This window comes from Bidens hawaiensis, unplaced genomic scaffold (genome assembly GCF_021521415.1).
Source record: "Bidens hawaiensis isolate Kalapana, Puna unplaced genomic scaffold, B.hawaiensis_p1.1 tig00021824_1, whole genome shotgun sequence".
Classification (NCBI taxonomy): domain Eukaryota; kingdom Viridiplantae; phylum Streptophyta; class Magnoliopsida; order Asterales; family Asteraceae; genus Bidens; species Bidens hawaiensis.
Window position 1 is genome coordinate 340,835 of NW_027493384.1, and position 20,259 is coordinate 361,093.

Genomic DNA, 20,259 nt, shown 5'->3' on the forward strand with positions numbered 1-20,259 from the left:
GGACTTGCTTGATACCTAGCACAAAGACAAACAGCAAACATAATATCAGGCTGAGAAGCCGTTAGATACATTAAAGAACCGATCATGGCATGATAGAGGGTTGGATCAACGGTATCCTCCAGTTCATCCGGTGATAAATTGTGACCCACGGGGAGAGGAGTAGAAGGTATTTTTCCGGCAGAAATCTTGAATCGGCTCAAGACGTCATTCACATACTTAGTCTGATGAATGAAGATTCCGTTAGCAGACTGGTGAACCTGCAGCCCTAAAAAGAAATTCATCTCTCCCATCGAACTCATCTCGAACTTTGTTTGCATGGACTTATCGAACTCCTTACACAATGTGTCGTTTGTAGACCCAAAAATAATATCATCAACATAAATCTGGACTAGGAGAAGATCATCACCAACAGTTTTATGAAATAGAGTGCAGTCGACAGTCCCTCTTTTGAAGCCAGTATCAGTCAGATGGTCGGTGAGCGTGCCATACCAAGCTCTCGGGGCTTGATGTGGACCATACAGGGCCTTGTTTAATCGGTAAACACGGTCCGGATACTCAGGATCTTCAAAACCAGGTGGTTGTTGGACAAACACCTCTTCGTGTAGTTCACCATTGAGAAAAGCACTCTTAACATCCATTTGGTAGACCTTGATATTCTTATAAGCTGCATATGCCAGGAAGATTCGAATCGACTATAATCTTGCAACTGGAGCATATACCTCTGTGTAATCAATACCCTCTTGCTGATGAAAACCTTGCACCACTAGACGTGCTTTGTTTCTGACAATCACACCCCGATCGTCTTTCTTACACTTAAATACCCACTTAGTCGGAATTGCTTTCTTGACTCTAGCAGGCTTGTCTATTAAATCCCAAACACCCAATCGTGCAAATTGCTGTAATTCTTCTTGCATAGCTTCTACCCAAGAAGGATCTTCAAGTGCCTTTCGAGCCGTCGTTGGCTCAACTTGGGATAGAAAGCAAGTGAATTTAACAAGATTTACAATTCCCGATGAATGTAAATCTGTGTAAGCACACAATATGTTATTATCACTTGACGAAGCAACTTGATGACGTACGAACGCACACATCAAGTTCTCCAAAGATGTTTTCCTGTGGATGATATCCATGAATCCGAAGAGTGGGATTCTCAGGAACAACAACATTTTCAAATAAGTTAGTGTAATGTTCACCAAGTTCAGGAGATGAAACATTATCACTGTCAAGGTTAATAACTTGATCGTCAGCTTGATCATCATCAAAAGAAGTGGAAACATTATCGATAGCCACTGGAGAGGCAACTTGAGGTTCCTCAGTTGGAGCATCAGGTTGAGCTGCAACATCATTAGAACTTGAAAAGAGTGGAATTGCAAAATGATCTTCAAAGTATGCTCGAACCAGGTCTTCGTCAATGTGTTCAGTTGATGGAGTAAAAGAATTAAATAAACTATCGTAGTCAAACATCCAATCGGAACCTTTCCCTTGAGGAGGAGTTGTGTACTTTTGACAGTCCACGTGGTACCACTCTTCAACACAACCAGATGTAAAGTTAAATACCCTTTTCTTTGGAGATGCATATCCCAAGAAATACCCTTCGATAGCTTTTTCTTCAAATTTACCCGCATCCTTCTTCAACATAGTACAAGGACATCCAAAAGGTTCCAGGTACTTTAAATTAGGTTTTCGATTATTCAATAACTCATAGCTTGTCTTTTTGAGTCTTTTAACTGTCAGAACCCGATTAAGAGTATAGCAATTTGTATTCACCGTTTCGTTCCAGAATTGGACGGGAAGCTTAGAATCAGCGAGCATTGTACGTGCAGCTTCAATCAAGGTTCGATTCTTTCGTTCAGCAACACCATTTTGTTGAGGCACATAAGGTGCACTGTATTCTCGATGAATTCCTTTATGAGTACAAAAGAAATCCAATACAGTGTTTTTGAATTCTGTACCATTATCACTTCGGATTCTCCTCACCTTTTGTTTGTACAGTGATTCAATCTTGGTGATAAGGTTTTGTACCAAAACCGGTGTTTGATCTTTCGAACTCATAAATAACACCCATGAGTATCTCGAATAATCATCAGTCACCACAAGACAATACCAATCTCCAGAAATACTAGCACAATTCACAGGACCAAACAAATCCATATGAAGTCGTTCAAGAGGATTATTAATGGAATTCAATAATTTAGAAGGATGTGTTTTCTTCTTCTGCTTGCCCTTTTTACATGCAACATAGTGATCGGATAATTTAAAATTCTTTAATGAGACACCGTCCACTAAATCATTGGCCATCAAATAATTCATCTTTCTCACATGTATGTGACCCATTCTACGATGCCATAGAATCGAGTCTTTCTTGGTTGCCATCGAGACAAAACATGTTTCGATCGATGTGGATATCTTAGAGCTCATGTTCAAGACATAAATATCATTCGATCGTGGTGATCGCATGACAACCATGTCCTCGGGAATAACATAACCCGGTTTCAAGATAAGACATTCCTTGTCAGTGAATATCGTTGTGTACTTTTTATCACAAATCTGCGATACACTTAATAAGTTATGATCCACTTTATCACAATAATTTACTTTCTCAAACGTGATGTGACCATTTGAAACTTCACCCTCTTGTGTGATCATGCCCCCAGAATTCCCATCAAATGCCACATAACCCCCTTGAATATTCCTCACGTTGGTTAATAGGTCGAGATTCTCAGTGATATGACGAGAACATCCACTATCCATTATCCAGTTTTCACCAGACACAGTCCTGGATGTTCCCTACACACAAAATAAATATGATTAGTTCAAAAAGGCAGCCCAGGCCTCAGTCTTGGGCACCTTTTGGTTTTCTCTTTGATCATTAACTTTAAAAGAGTTCAATTGTTGTTCAGCCACTTGTGAATAAATTACTGGCTTCCTAGACTTTCGTCTTAAGTAAGCTGCTTAAACAATGTTTGAATTCGTGTTCCTACAAATTGGTTCATGCGGGACAAACTTTGGTTTAACCTGGCCATGTGTCTCATTAACATGAATAACCTTCCGTGGATTCACATTAGAGAACATAATATGAGTATCATCAGCATACGATACAGGTCATTTCAGAATCTCTTTAACCAAAGGAACCGGCTTAGAGTGGTCCTTGATAAAAGGATGAAGATTCTGATAGCTCTTCTGATTACAATCCCTCACAACATGACCAAGTTGACCGCAAAGAAAACATCTTCGCATGTCTACACGATGTTGTTGTGAGGTATTTGGAATGAATGACACAGAAGATTGATGATGGCTCGCATTCTTGGTCATGCTCTTAGCAAACTCATCAGATAATTCAGATTTCTTTTTCAAGTAAAAATCCAAATTAGAACAATTTGAAAAACTTTTCAATGTATATTTCCCAGTTGACTTCACAAAGTTGATTTTCTTAGCTTGTTTTAAAACTTGCTTTGCCTTAGTCAATGGGTCAGATGGAACTGATGTTTTTGCTTGAGCATATCGACGTTCAAGATCTTGAATCTGTGACGTTTCATTGATAAAGACACTCTTAATAAGTTCAGGTTTAATGATGCTTATTGGAATATCTTTTTCTGTGAACATGTCCATCCCTTTTAATTTAAAAACTCTAACTAGTGAAGGCTTAGAACAAGGAGGATTAACAAATCGCATTAAGTCCTCATCAGAAATCTTTGGTTTATCTGACTTCTTTGCCTTTACTGGTTTCGTTTTTACCGGTTTTTCATTTTTCATGTGGGACTTGAATGAACCATACACAGCTTCCTCAAATTCTTGAGGTTCGCAAAGAATATAATTTAAACTTGGGATGTTCTTATTCTTGTGTATAATCTCAGGTTCAAACACGTCCTCGATAATCACTTTGTCATCATTCTCAACAAAGACCTTTTTACTTTAACATGAGGTTTTTGAGGAGCAACCTGGGTCTTAGTAGAATCTGTTTTAACTGATTTTTTTGTGTTAACTAATTTATCTGGTTTAACTGGTTTAGGTTTTTCAGAAATCCCAGTTTCTTTCTCAATCAAATCGTCTTCTTTTCTAGCAAAAGGATTAATTTTGTAATCATTGTGAAATGGAGGTGGAATTTCAACAAAACCAATACCTTTCTTAGAATCCTTTTGTTTACCAGATATTTCAATAATTTCATTTAACATAAAAGAAGAATTTCTAAACTTTCCCAGTTTGTTCTTCAACTCAAGAACCTCATTCTCAAGCTCGGTTATCTTTGAACGATGTTTCATAATTTCTTGAAACTTTTGGTCATTAATTGTCATTTTCACAGATAACTCAGCTTTGAGATCGTGGCTACTTGTCGACAATGTTTCAATCTTTTTTCGAGATTTCATTTGAGATTCAAGAGATTGTCGATAAGTATCCTTTAGAGAAGCAATTTCTCTTACCAGATTATCATTTTTACTTTTCAAAGCTTCTAACTTAGGTTTGTTAGATTCACAATCAACACGTGATACTTTAACAGATGAAGTAGCAGAGATATGACTAACCTCATTGATTTTGGCCATGCAAGCAAATACTATTGGAGGCTTGTCACAAGAGTCGTCAAAATCAGATCCAGAATCATTATCAGAAGACATCTCACTCTCACTTGTATCTTGACAATCTGTATGTAATACAAACATGGCCAAATTTGCTTGAGCATCATTACATAGTAACCGTTGTGACCAATCATTACCATCTGCTAACATTGCTTGTGTTGTAGAAGAGGATGGTTTCTTTTCGGCATCACTACCTCGTGGTGTAGAAGAATTTTGATGTTGACCACGAGGACCAGTGTATTCTTTCTTTGGTTTGTCACATTCTTTTGCGAAATGCCCAAATTCTTGACAGTTATAACATTTTACTTTCAGCATGTCAAAACCCAATTTCTTGTTTAAAGCTGGAAGATCTTTACCAGTTCTTTGCATGAATCTTTTAACCTTACGGATGATCATAGCCATGTTCCACTTTAAATCCATGATTTCCAAATCATCAGGATCTATCTGATCATAGTCCTCATCAGTTAAATCACTTGTGGCAATCTTACTACTTACCAAGTTTTCATATGAAGACATGAAAGCTGTCAGAAAAACAAAGTTTTGCTCAGCTTCCTTCATATTAACACTCGGTGGTGAAGCAAATGGATTAGTAGTAGTTGAACTTCCTGAGCCACTAGACAATCCAGAATTACCAGCAGAATAGAAAAAAACTTTTGGATCATTGAACATAGTTGATTCTTTTTCACTTGCTGCTTGAGTAAGAAAAGCATTGATTGGAGAGATTGTTGAACTAAGAGACATACTTCCACCATAGAAAGCTGGATCTTGATTTTCCTTGGAGGATTTTTGACACTTAAGATCATATTCTCTAGCTTCGATCTTTTGTAAAAATTCAAGTGAAGTCAAGTCTTCGTTCAAGAAGTAGTCATTCTCTTTTAAGACCATGAGAAAAGTTGAATAGGAACTTGGAAGCACACTCTTAATAGTGTCAATTTTATCTGTTTCAGAAATCTCCAATTTCATCTTGTCCATTTCAGCAATTAAATGAATAAACCTTGTTATCATCTCTTCAACCGTTTTCCCTTCAATAGATTAAAGTTTCGAAACTGAAATTTGAGCATCACTTTTTTACTCTCAGCTGTGTTCCTCATACTTCTCATACGGAGATGTTGGAATAGAGAAGCACATCTCTTAATATTACCCACTTGATGAAAGATATTTTCTGGCAAAGCCATTGTGAGACTGGAATAAGCTTTTGTTTCGATTTCCAAAAGCTTTCTTCTCTTCTTGAAAATATTAAGAAACTGCTTCAGGAACAAACCAATGGTATCATCACCAATCAATGGTTCCTTATAAACTTCATCGAGACAATATGAGAAATCAGGATGAACAGACCCCAAATGAGCACGAAACCAAGGTTCCCACTTGGCAAAGTCACTAAACTTCATCAATCTTGGACATTTAGAATGTGAACCTATCTCGGTATCAAGTTGTAATATTTGTTGCATCAACATGTTTTGAGACGCCAATGCATACATACCGGCCATTTTTGACAAATTTTAAAATTCAAAGGTGTAACGAATCAAACAATCAAATAAGGTTTAACGAACTGTGAACAGTTGTAGCGAACTGTGAATAGTAAAATAACGAATCAAATCTTAACGAAGTGAAGATTGATTAGACAACGAATCAGAATTGAGTTTAACGAATCAAATGGTTAACAAATCAACTCAAAACCACGAATCAAATGGTCAACAATCAGTCAACGAACTAGTCAATACTAACGAATTGACTAAGTCAATCACGAATTACAGGCTTAGCGAATTAAAGATTTCTTGTAACGAAGTAGACAACGAACAGACTATAACGAATCAGCTACAGTTGATTTAGCAAATCAACTATAACGAATCAAGTTGTTATAACTGTTTGTAACAAACTTTGATACCTTACGCCACGTGGCAAAGGTTGTTATGACACAAATCCCAATGTGGACACGTATCACACAAATCTGTTTATCCAATTAGCGAATCAGATGACACGAATTAACAACTAACACGAACTGACAAACGAAACACTTGAAATAGATAACGAATCAACAGAATTAATGAACGAATCAAAAGAAACAAGATAGCGAATCACCATACGGATGATAACGAATCAAGTTCATATTTGAATCTTCAAATCTTCAACGAGAAATTTCCAGAAATCTGAAAATGATGAACACTAAACCCAGAACACCAGAAATTTTAGATCCGTAATACTATCTCGATTCTAGGCCAAATCACACAAATAAACTATCAAATTACTCGGAATTCGATCACAAATCCAATACACCAAACCTCATAACCGATTATTACCAATATCAATCCAATTTCGCCAAAAACTCAAACCCTGTTTCGGCCATAATCCAAAACAATATCGAATCACTTCAAAACCAAATCAAAACTCAATTCCGATTTATCGAACCTTTCCAATACCTTAACCAACTTAAATCCAAACCAAACTAACCATAACTCACTCCAGTAACCTCTAAATTAATCCAAATTCACTAAACAGAACACTAACAAACCGATATCCCAAATAAACACCAAATCAAGTGTAATTGAGCAACCAACAGCTCTGATGCCACTTGTTGGAACTCGGGAATCAATCTATAACTATCACAGATCTCGGATCTGAGTTAATACGATTAATACCTTAATCAATAGATCTAGCTCATAATTAACTTTGATTCAGTGTTATATGTGTATGTATGTATATAATCAGTATGTTTACAGTAGTAGTTGGTATAATATTAAGATTGAAGATCGAGAGAGTACTTGGACAGCAATTCGATAATTAACTCTCAAAACTATTTTTATAAGTGAACAGGGTTCACTATAAATAGAAGACAGGTCTGGTTCGCTAACATCCCCTAGCGAACCAGAACCTACTTCGTTATAAACATTAAATAGGACGAAACAGCCCCTGATTCGTTAACATCCCCTAACGAATCAGGAGGGAATAAGGTTAAGTCTTAGTTCGCTAACATCCCCTAGAGAACTAGACTATATACATAACGAACTAGATAATACTTAAACAACTTATTACATTAAATATTAAACAAAAACGTTAACGATAATTACAAAGACTCAAGACGCAAAACCGTGCACTAACATATAGCAGGTTTACTTTTAGCCAAACAAATGAGGATCAGGTATCTTCAAGTTTTTATAGTTTCTTTACTTATAACTAACCATTTTAACGGTTCATATACTATGAAAGGTGAGAATATGATCAAATATTTAGAAATTGTGAAGAAATTAGCAAAATCCTTCGAGTAGTTTAGTATTATGCAGGTACCAAGAGAAGAAAATGTTGTGGCAGATGCCTTAGAAAACTTAGCATATTCCTTGAAGATTCCGGATAATGTAAAAATACCCATCATTCACATATTGTCTTCGGCAATTGGAGAATAGGAGGCTATGGAGGTAACGACGGATAATGCAGAAGAATGCAAGGATCCTTTATCCTCTTCAAAAGCAGAATCTTGGATCCTTCCAATCAAGAAGTTCCTCCAAGACGGAAAAATCCCTACAGCGGAGAACCCTAAAGCTTTTAGAATACAAGTATCATAGTTAATTATTTTACAAGATACTGTATATAGAAAGTCTCTTGCAGGTCCATATTTGAGATGCATCGAGGATCATGAAATACAAGAGGTGGTACAAGACTTCCATGAAGGTGACTACGGCAACCACACAAAGGGAAGAGAATTATTCTCCAGGATACTTAGGACTGGGTACTTCTTGCCAACAATGAAGAAGGTTGCAATGGAATACTCAAAGAAGTGTGATGCTTTCCAAAAGCACGGAAATATCCTTTACCAGCCAGCAGAACCTATGTATCCTATATCCTCTTCATAGCCTTTCATGAAATGGGGAATGGATATCGTTGGCAAGTTACCAAAAGCATCAGGAAAAAAGGTTTTTATGCTTGCTATGACTGACTATTTCTCTAAGTAGATTGAGGCAGAAGCATTCGTGCAAGTCCGAGAAAGGGAAGTCATATCCTTCATTAAAAGAAACATTATAACTAGATTTGGTATCCCGTCTGAAATTTTATGATAATGAATCAAGCAACAAGATTATCATCAACAATTTGAAGAATAAACTAGGATCCAAGAAAGGCAAGTGGGTTGAGGAGCTTCCTTATGTTCTTTGGGCTGATAGAACAACACCAAAGATGGAAACAGGCCAAACACCTTTCTCATTGGTGTTTGGATCAGAAGCTGTAATCCCTACAGAAATGGTGGTTCCTACTGCTAGAACAAGCATCTGTAATCCTCAGGCCAATGATGAAACTCTTATCCAAGATCTAGATAATGTTGATGAGCTCAGAGACCTAGCAAAGATCAGAATGGCAGCACACCAACAAAGGATAGCTGGGGCATACAACAAGAACATCAGGATTCGAAGATTTCATGAAGGAGATTTGGTCTTAAGGAAACCTTTCCAAAATACAACTAATCCCGCGGATGGAAAGCTAGCACCTAAGTGGGAAGGCCCCCACCTAATCGAGTCAGAGGCAGGAAAGAGGGCATATCATCTACTTACCATGGAAGGTGACCGACTACCAAGAGCATGGAATGTTAACCATCTTAAGAAGTACTTTCTCTAGCCAGGATCACGAATTCTTAAAGGATCAAGAGTCCTCAAGTTGGTAAAATTTTATCCAATCATTTATTTATTTCAGATTTACATTACCAACTAAAGGATAATATATTCTTAACAATTATCTTTTCAAAGCTTTAAGTTTATAGATATTTCTATAAGGATTTCAACAGTTAAGAGATTGGCCACCTCTCCCCCATGCTTAAGGTACATTTCTATTTCCCTGGTCTAATCCCATGATTAAGGTGTGATCCCCGATGGTCACATCTTCCAAGGTTTAAAGGTTTCTACACTCTTGCCTGTAGCGCATGTTATCCAAAGTATAGTTCGGGGCAGTGGGACCAGTACACGTTTAGTGGCTGACAATTTCATTGCATTCGGATATATGGAGGATCCTGTGATTAATTGTAGATGTACCATACACAAGGTTTTGGCGTTTTCACGTTACTCATGTTTGGGCTAAATCCCGGTTTGGGCGAGTCCCTAGTTAACATACGTATCTAGTTTTGGCTTGTATCCAATTGTTGGGCTTGTCCCTAGTTTATTTTTGGGCTTGTCCCCAGTTATTGGGCTTGTCCCCAGTTTATTTTTGGGTTTGTCCCCAGATTATTTTTGGGCTTGTCCCTAGTTGTTGGGCTTGTCACCAGTTTATTTGGGCTTGTCCCCAGTTTGTTGGGTTTAATCCCAGTTATTATGATAAGTTATTTTGCCTAGGGTATCCTAAGTCTAACTACAAGGATCGAGGAAGCTTTCACATTTGTGGTAACTTAGGTCTAATCAGACCTTATAGTATGATCTCTACATATCAATTTAAATTTGCTCGGATTAAATCTTTAAAAATCTATATATATTCAAGGATTCAGGATCCTTAATCGGTTTTTACAAGGATAATTTATCCTTGAGGGTTTTCTTAAAACGTTCCTTCAATCTTTTCTTAAACATTTCTTAAAACTTTTTATGGATCTAAACTATAACAGCTACGCTTTCAGAATAATAAACAGTAAGCGAATAGTCAAAAGTTTAAGTTATTATTATTAACTTACCTGGACATACCAAAATCCTTAACCCGTATTTCACCATAAGAAAGATGGACCATCCACCCTGGTTAAGCAGGTGTTACTAACAGTCTTCAAGTGCAGGAAAAATAAAGGAAAGGGGCATCAAAGGCTTCATTCGCAAAAAAGAGGATCCCTCCACCTTTGCTACCCCTCACAATTTTCTTGAGGATCATAGATCCTTTACCCTAATTACTATTGTCTTAAGTACATAACTAGCAAATATCCATCATAACAAACAAATAAAACAGTGGGCTCGGGCCTTGTCTTTTCTATCCTTCATTACCCACTTTGGCAGCCTCCTCTTCCACCGCTACATCCTTCCCCGCATCCATCATTTCCGCCTCTTGACCACCAACCGCTGTTTCCGCGCTTTCACCAGTCTCATCTTCACCGCCACCCAACGCTGCCAAGGATTGTTTCAACTTTTCCAAGTCCCATGCTGATTTGTCGAAGGAAGGATCATTAGCCTCGGTCACAATTTTGATCCTAGCTTGGAGAACCGACTTGGCAGCCCTGATCTTTGTTTCATTAGTGGCACGGGTCACTTCCTCCTTCAACTGAGCTTCGACTAAGGATGCATGTTCCTCAGCCTGCTTCTTTTCCTTGGTCATCTTGGAAAGCGCTTTTTCCTTTGAATCGGCCATGGCCCTCATTCCATACAGGGTCTCCTCATAGTCCTTGACTATCTTATCATGGTAGCTATTAGCAGAGTCCATGGCCTGTGAGTCACAACAGTATAAGTATAAAAGGATTTAGGATTTACAATAGCAAATAAGGAGGATAAAAGATCCTTACGGTGATGACGAGATCCTTTCCAGCTTCAAACGGGTCTACTGATTCGGCGGTTTTCTTTCTTTTGGAAGCTCCAGACTTAGCTCGAGTCGTCACAGGGCGTGGTTCATGGATCGGTGTGGAATTTGGAGTCTCTTTCTTAACAATCAGACAATCGATGTCTTCAAGAGAAAATTGGGAAGCAGACTTTCTAGATTTCTAAGCACCTACAAAGCACAATTTAAAGATAAGTTTTCTATCATTTTCAATTAATATTAAATAATATATTAGTCTTGCTTGACATGTTGCTAATCGATTCTGAAAAATTGTCTCTTGAAAAACTTCGGTAAACTTAGCTTGAAAAGTTCTAACCTCTAGATCATGTGCAAGAAACTTCTTTACTCTCTCTTCAACCCCAGGAAGCTTGGCCAACAAAGAAAAGTTATCAGCTATAAAAGAAAGAATAAGTACTGTTGGTTCCCGGATTAACAATCGATAACAATAACAGATCTCAGATCTGTGAATATCCGATTCATACTATTAAAGATCTAGCTCATAATTTACCTTGATTTAATGTTATGTATGTGTATATATTATCAATATATTAGATGAATAATGTTAAGGTGAAGCTTGAGAGAGAGCAGTTACTCAAAAATTCTTTCTATTATTCTCAAAACTTAATTTAAAGTGAACAGTAGTTCACTATATATAGAAGGTGACCTGGTTCGCTAACATCCCCTAGCGAACCAGCTTCCCCTTCGTTACATAAATTAACATAACGAACCACCCCCTAATTCGTTAACATCCCCTAACGAATCAGGAGGGAATACATTATAATGTCTTAGTTCGCCAACATCCCTAGAGAACTAGACTTAACCTTAACGAACTAGTTAATAATAAACATTAAATATTACATTAATTAATAAATAAAACATTAACGATAAATACAAAGACTCTAGACGCAAAACCGTGCACTAACAAGTACTTAATTGAAGAATCAAGTATTCTCTCTATGTTACCTAAGGATCTAGGATCCTACCCTCTTTAATCCACTTCTTAGGTAAATCAGACCCGCCAGGGATTGACTTTTACAAAGAAAAATTGGTTTTTCCATAAGGACCCATTTTGGGTGGCCTTAAGGATAAGAATTGGTTGATGTGGTTTGGATTTCAAAACAAAACTCTTAGATCCATGAGTAACCTGGGTATAAAGATATGACAGCTCTGATAATCCAAACTCGAGACCTTCTTCGTCAATTATCCTTTCAATGGTGCGCAGTACCCTCCACAACATGGGCATTGCCTGAATGTAGCTGATTCCGGTCAAGGTAAAGAAGCTTTGGGTAAAACTTGGAAAGGGGTATGTGTAACCTATTAAAAAAGGTTGAGCCAGAAAGCGGATCCAGGATTTGGATAAACAGTCACTTCGTGCAGTGGAATCAAAGGGACGAAAGACGGTACCAGCCGAAAAAAATGATCGAAGATCATCGATTTTCAAGTCGGTAAATTTGCAGATCTCGGATGAAGGGTTAGAAAGGAGACCTTCTGGTCGGAGTTCGTTCGAATCCGACTGTTCAGAAGAAGAAGAAACGGAAACGGTCGAAATATTAAAATAGAAAATAAAAAGATAGAGAGAAGGATAGTTGTTTTGCTGCTGAAGAGTGTGGTTATAAATGGATTATGATGACCACATATATAGGCGGCAAGCGTTAATCATGATAAGTGATGATAATTAAGAAAGTAAATGAACAAGTAAACTAGAAACAAACAATAAATTACATGATCGAAACCAATAAGATAAGGAATCTACCTAGGTAAGAATCCCATGCATCAACAATCATCAAGCAATGAACAACTAATATGATATGGAAACTGATCTCTAAACATATTCATCTAACGAACCCTAGAGGACCCTCGATCTCATCAAGTAAAATCCTAGAGAATAACTATTAGATTATTAAGCAATCTGTTGGATTGATTTCCTCACAGTCATCAATTATGGTTAATTAATAGTATCTAAAGCAAGCAATCTCACGAAACACTAAACCCTAGATAACTTGATAAACTAATCACGACATCATGAACAAGGATCAACACAATAGACAAGCAAGAATATTGTCACTAATCTAACCTAGAATATGATTGACCAAGATACATGAACGACTCCTCACCTCACAGCTATTGGAATCAGCAGAACATTAAAACCTTAATCAATTATCAACAAGCTTCTATGATCTAATAGGCCTATTCAATCACAATAATCAAAACACCAAGTAATGATTAAACATAAACCCTAAATCTAAAGAACAAAATCAAAGATAAAGAAATCCATGTGAAGCTATAATTAACAATAAATCAAGAATCAATATTCATACGCATCATGAAATCAAAACCAAGTCTTTTACTATTGAATCAACAAAACCATAATCAAATCATTATCCAAAGCAAGAATCAAATCAAAACATGTTCATCAAACCTAGGTAGACATGAAGTCTAGCCTAGCATAGTTATAATCAAAGACAAATAACTAAAACAAAGAACAAAGAGTAGAATTATGAAAGATAATGAACAAGAACAATGAAAAAGAACAAGAGAACCTGTCTTAATCGACCCTTGAACACCCGTATGAAAGCTTGATGATCTTCTCTCTTCCCAGTCTCTAAAGCACCTTCAAAACCCTTTTTTTCTTCTTGAAATCGGCTGCAGTTAGTGTTATTCCGTCTAGGTTTATAATAACATGTTTATATAGTGCATGACGGGCCTTAACTCACGAAAATTGCTGAACAGAGGGAGTAGGCACCGCGCGACCATGCTTGGCCTTCCTGGCCGCGCGGCGCGGCGTGCACCAGGAGGGGCCAACGAATTTTCTTCTTTATTTTATTGCTTAATCATGCTAGATCTTGATTAATTCCTTTCTTGAACTCCAAGCAACGATGACAACTTTCTAGAACTTCTTTTCCTTGACTTGCAAGCCATAAATCTATATGAAAACATAACAAAACATTAGTGATCTAAACCATATAATCATTGACGAGCAAACATGAACTTAAACTTCACATGAAATAATAGAAAGAATTAGAGTTTAACATGCAAGACACTAAAAGATTTAGAACATGATAAATATATAATAAGCTTGACTCAAAACCTAATTTAATAAAAGATGAAAAAAACACGAACTAAACCGAACTCAAAGCTTTAAATAAACATAACTTTACAAGGGATTCGAGATGTATAAATAGATGTATATCATAAGGATCCTGCGATATATTCCACAAAAAACAGTATTTATTGTATTGACCATACCATTTCGACTCGAGGTCTTCAAGATTTGATCAATTTCCATCAAGCTACTCTTAAAGAGGTGGAATAACATAAGGAGACGATAATTAGGAAGTCTCGCCTTGCCGATGCTAGGACTTCTTACATGAAGAAGCAATCTCGAGAGCTCATTCAAGTAAAGGAGGATCATGAAAGGCTCAAAGCTTCGGCTGCCACCAAGATGGAAAATTTCAAGAAGAATCTCCAATTGAATGTTGTTCTTTCTATTTTTCAGTTAAAGATCAACCTGATGAAGCAAGCCCTCAACCCTGCGTTCGAAAAATATCAGGTCAAGGCCAAATAAGAAACTGGAAATCAAATGCAGGCGGAAGCTGCTGAGGATACCGAGGTGGGGGCGAAAAAGGATAAAAAAGACAAGGCCTAAGCCACCTTTGCCTTATGGGTTTTGTTGGTCTATTCGATATGGTTGTACCCTTGAACAATTTACTTTTCATGTTATATGGTCGTGGTCTTTTGAACAATTTTAATTATATGCTTTTAAAATAATGAATAGTTTAAGGCAGAGGGATCCTAAGTTTCAGGACGAAGCCTAAGCTATTCATAGTTTGCTTAGAAAAACTTTTTAATATTTCTGATGGAGGGATCCTGATTTTCAGGACGAAGTCAGAGTTATCAACCTTGAGTAATATAATGACAACCTTGTGGTTTTACTTATGTCTATCTTATTTTACTTGTTAAAAGCTATTGATAAAAACGTTGGTTGAAAAAATACTTAGAAGAATAAATCGTCACCACATAGCTAGAAAAGTAAATAAATGATCGAACCTGGTAAGGGTAGGATGAGGTTTATGCTGATAGGCACTAGGAATCTCTGAAGTTCCAATAAAACATCACAATCTTTATCTTAGGCTGAACTTTGAAATCATGTAAGATAATGCTAAGATAATAACTGATACGATTAAGTGATCCTGAGGATCCTGGTGAAAACCCAACAAATGATTTTCATCTTGAGTTAATAGTTAAGCGTTAAAAACTTTGAATAATTCAATCGCGAGTGACATAAAGATGTCAAAACCTTATATCAATACTTGGGACAAGCCAATCGTGAATGACATGAATATACCAAAACCTTACATCAATACTTGGGACAAGCCATGGTCGTATAACATGTTCATGTTATTCCATTGATAATATACTTGAGGATCCGCCGTGTAACCAACAACAATGAAATTGCTAGCCACCATTAAGATGAAATGGTCCCGCCATCTTGAACTACACATGGACGATGCGCGCTCCTGGAGAGATGTTTGTACCCAATACTTAGAAAGGTGGAAACCTTTAAACCTTAGAAGGGATTAGAACCATAAACGTAGAGAGGTGGCAAAACCCCTTGGAATACTTTCACTTAGTAGTCCGGATCCCGATTCTTCAAAACACTCGAACGTTTATGAGGGTGGGTGTAAGATTGGCTAACACCCCTCCGATTGCTATGTCAGTAATGGGATTTAAGAATAATGTAAAAGGAAATAAATAATTGGAATAGTAAAGTTAGAATACATACCATACTAAGTTAGGAATTAAATTTTAACTTACACGAAGTAGAGTTTAAGGTGAACAACATTCCAGGATCTTGGCAGGACCCTGCCATCTATAGCACATAGCTGATATGCTCCTTTTCCTATTTCAGCCTGATCTTGTACGGTCCTTCCCATTTGGGTGCTAATTTTCCATAATTGGGATCCGTTGTATTCTGAAATGTTTTCCTTAGTACTAGATCTCCCAGCCGAAACCTTAAGACCCTAACGTTATTGTTGTAGGACTTGGTGATTCTTTGTTGATATGATTCCATACGAATTTTCATAAAATCCCTGAGTTCATCCACCACGTCAAGATCATCGGCAAGATCCTGATTTTTGGTTACCGGATTTTTGAGGCAGGATCTTGCAGTAGGGATCACTATTTCAGTTGGAATCATCACCTTGGTCCCAAACACTAAAGAGAAAGGAGTTTCCCTTGTTGCATTCTTTGATCTGCCCGGGTTCCCTTAACCAAGCCACTGCCTATGAGTCACCGGCTCATTCTTCAATAGGCACGCAGTTAGAGCCCCGGGCTCCTCCCACTACTTGGGAGCTTACGGTTTCATGTTCTATTTCACTCCCCGATGGGGTTCTTTTCACCCTTCCCTCACGGTACTACTTCGCTATCGGTCACCCAGGAGTATTTAGCCTTGCCAGGTGGTCCTTGCTGATTCACACGGGATTCCACGTGCCCCATGCTACTCGGCTCAGAGCGTAAGCTGGTGATGCTTTCGGCTACTGGACTTTCACCATCTAGGGTGCAGAATTCTACTGCTTCGCCTAGCAGCATGACGCTTGTATTTCTCTCCCACAAGCCCGTTTTCACAGTTTAGGCTGCTCCCATTTCGCTCGCAGCTACTACGAGAATCTCTTAATACAAATGGTAGCTCTCTAGCCCACTTTCCTTTCTTTGTCCCCAGCTTCTTCTTCAAATTGTTGACGATGATCTTATTTGAGGATTCCGCTTGTCAATTGGCTTGAAGATTTACTGGTGTGGAAATGATCATTTTGATCCCCCATGCGGCACAAAAGTTAGTGATTCTCTTGCCAGTGTATTGAGACCCATTATCATAGACAATCTCGGATGGGATTCCGAAGTGCGTCTGGATATTCCGTTTGATGAAAGATATCACCTTCTGTTCTCTAACTTGGGCAAATGCTTCTGTTTCAATCCATTTAAAAAAGTAGTATGTCATTGATACCATGAAAACCTTTCCTCCTGGAGCTGTTGGTAATTTACCCAAGATATCTATCCCCCATTTCACGAAAGGCCATGGAGATACGATCGGATGGATAGGCTTAGGTGGTTGATGAAGAATGTTGTTATATCTTTTATTGGCATCACACTTTTGAGCATAGATCATTGCATCCTTCCTCATGGTTGGTCAATTATAACCAGTCCAAAGGATTTTGGATAACAAGGATTGTCCTCCAGTGTGATTCCCGTAGTCGCCTTCATGGATATCATTTAGAACTTCTTGTATTTTAGGATCCTTCAGGCATCTCAAGTACGGACCTGCAAAGGATTTCTTCTAGAGAATATCGTTTAAAATAACAAATCGAGACACCTATATACGAAAGGCTTTACGATTCTCATCCTAAGGATTTTGTTGCAAATATATCTTGATAGGTTGGACCCAGGATTCATGACTCACTTGAGGATCCTAATCGGCATTTGTAGCATCTGTTACTTTATTGACTTGAGGATCTTTCTCCGCAAAATTTCCTATTACTTCCTTTTCATCGAGTGAAGGCATGTATGTAGCTGGATTCAGGATATGTATGATCGGAATGTTTTCATTCTAGATACCTATTCAATAATAAAATAATCGAATTTATTTGCCAAAGTTTTTACCGACTGAAGATATTCGGTTAGTTATTATTTCTAACAACATGGGATCCATTGAAGTGGTTAGCAAGTTATGGGGAATATACAAATACATGAATATTTTTAATTTCTACATCCTTAAATAACTAAAGGCTAACAATTAAAGCTTTATACTCAGCGTCATTATTGTTGGATTGGAAATCACTTATGATTGCCTGGGGTATTATGCCCCCTATGGATATTTTAGGATGATTCCTAAGCATGTCCCCCTTACATTTGAGTCCCCATCAATAAACAATATCCATTTACCCTTATCTTGGTCTAGTTGTTGAACTTCGAGTCAGCTTCATGTTGGATATCACTACTGAAATCATCCACAAAGTCGGCTAACTCTTGGGATTTAATTGTTGTCATGGGCTCATAAACAAGATCATACGCACTCAATTTAATATACTAGTTAGCCAGCCAAGCAGACATTTCATGTTTTCTCAAAACATTTTTAACATGATAATTAGTTTTAACAAAAATAGTATGTGTCTCAAATAATGCCTTAATTTAGTAGATGGCATAACTAAAGTTGAAATTAACTTTTTCTAAATGAGAATACTTGGTTTCAGAATCAAGTAAACTTTTACTTACACAATAGATATGATGTTGTTGCCCTTCGTGATCCTTGACTAGTACAACACTTACAATGTCTCGGGATACTACCAAATAGAGGGATAATGGCTCATCATCTTTAGACTTCATGAGCAAAGGTACTAATGAGAGATATTTTTCTAAGTCTTCAAGCGACTTCTCATGCTTTTGTCCCCATTCAAACTTCTTGAGATAAACCTATTTAGGGTTGCGATCTTGTCGTTTAATCTCTGAACATCCTTCACACTGGCAGGTGCTTTCAGGTTAACGATGGCTTTGATCTGCTATGAACTTGCTTCTATCCCTCTCTTAGTAACCATGTATCCCAAAATATTTCATGCCCCCACTCCAAAGTGACACTTGGATGGGTTCAGCTTCATGTTGCATTTGTCAAGGATATCAAAGCCTTCTTTAAGACCGGATGTGATCCCTAAATTTCTTAGATTTCACCACCGTATTGTCGATATAGTCCTCCATGGTGTCCTCCAATTTCTCTTTGAACATCATGTTCACCAATCTTTGATCAGTTTCGCCTACATTTTATAAACCAAAAATCATGGAAGTGTAAGAATATATACTTGTTGTACTCATGAATGTCATGTTTTCTTGGTCCGAGGGTTCCATTTGGATTTGTTGGAATCCCGAAGAGGCGTCCATAGAGGTCAGCATCTCATGCCTAGCAGTTGCATCCACCATGGAGTCTATATGCGGTAATGGGAAGGATCTTTGGGGCAGGCCCTGTTATGTAACACCCCAGCTAAAGCGGAATACGCCCGAGTGTGACGTACAGATTGCCCAAAACACATGTGACACTATTAAGTGACAATATTATCATTAATTAATTTAAAGATCAAGTACACAAGTTTGTAACAAGAAATACAAGGAAAATAAAAGAACAATTAATAACTTGTCCATTTATTAATATAACCTAAGTTCTAGTGTCTTCGTCCATTTCATCCTCTAATGTAAGTACCTGTAGCATATATATATATAAAATAATGTGAACTAAATGAATAGTTGGTGAGTTCACACAAGTTTTGATATAAATACATAAAAAATCTACAATTCCATGAACAAGCGTAAATGAGCAAGTAAGGTCCTTTCCAGTTGGGATTGTGCACCAACGTACTCGGATAATAGTGCAAGTAAATGTCTATTCTGTTGGTAACAACCAACGTACTCGGATCGGGGGTCCCTATTCCACTCATAACATCGAGGTCATGAGTGCATAGGGAGACGTATGATCATACTTAATAAGGAAACCATGAGCACGTAATCTTTGAGCAAGTAAGCAAATAAACACACAAGTCCATGTAACGAATTGTAGTTTGTAAATAATAAGAAAACAAAATTGTAATGTTGATAGGATATATATGCTACCCCCAAAATGTGTAAAATCGTTAAAAAGGGGGTGTGAGAAACTCACCTTGAAGTTGAAGACAAACTTGAAATAAAACCGAAAGTGCGTAAATGAAACCGAAGCAATTGAACTTCACGAACTAGAATTAAAAGTACAAAATCAATATTAACTAAAACTTATAAAAAGTAAATAAATTGGGTTGTCGGGATTTTTATATATTTTTCATCATTTTATGAAGTTTGATATTAAAATATTATAATACTATTTTGACGAAATCTTAACGAATTATTAAATCTAATATTTTTAAATTACGAGGTTAATACTAAGTTTGAATATTGTAACGTTACGGAATCTTGGATATTATTGATATATTTTATTTTGAAAGTGAATACGTTAAAGAATTTTGAAGTTCGACGAACGAAAATATAACTATTCATGCGTATCAAGTTTAACGAGACTTGGGGAGTTATGAAAGATTAGTTTTTAGGTGTAAATGCTAAAATATAATTTATTACAAGTTTTTATTTAGTTAAAAAAATTCTATTTGAAAGATAAAATATATATAGTTTATATTATTTACTATAA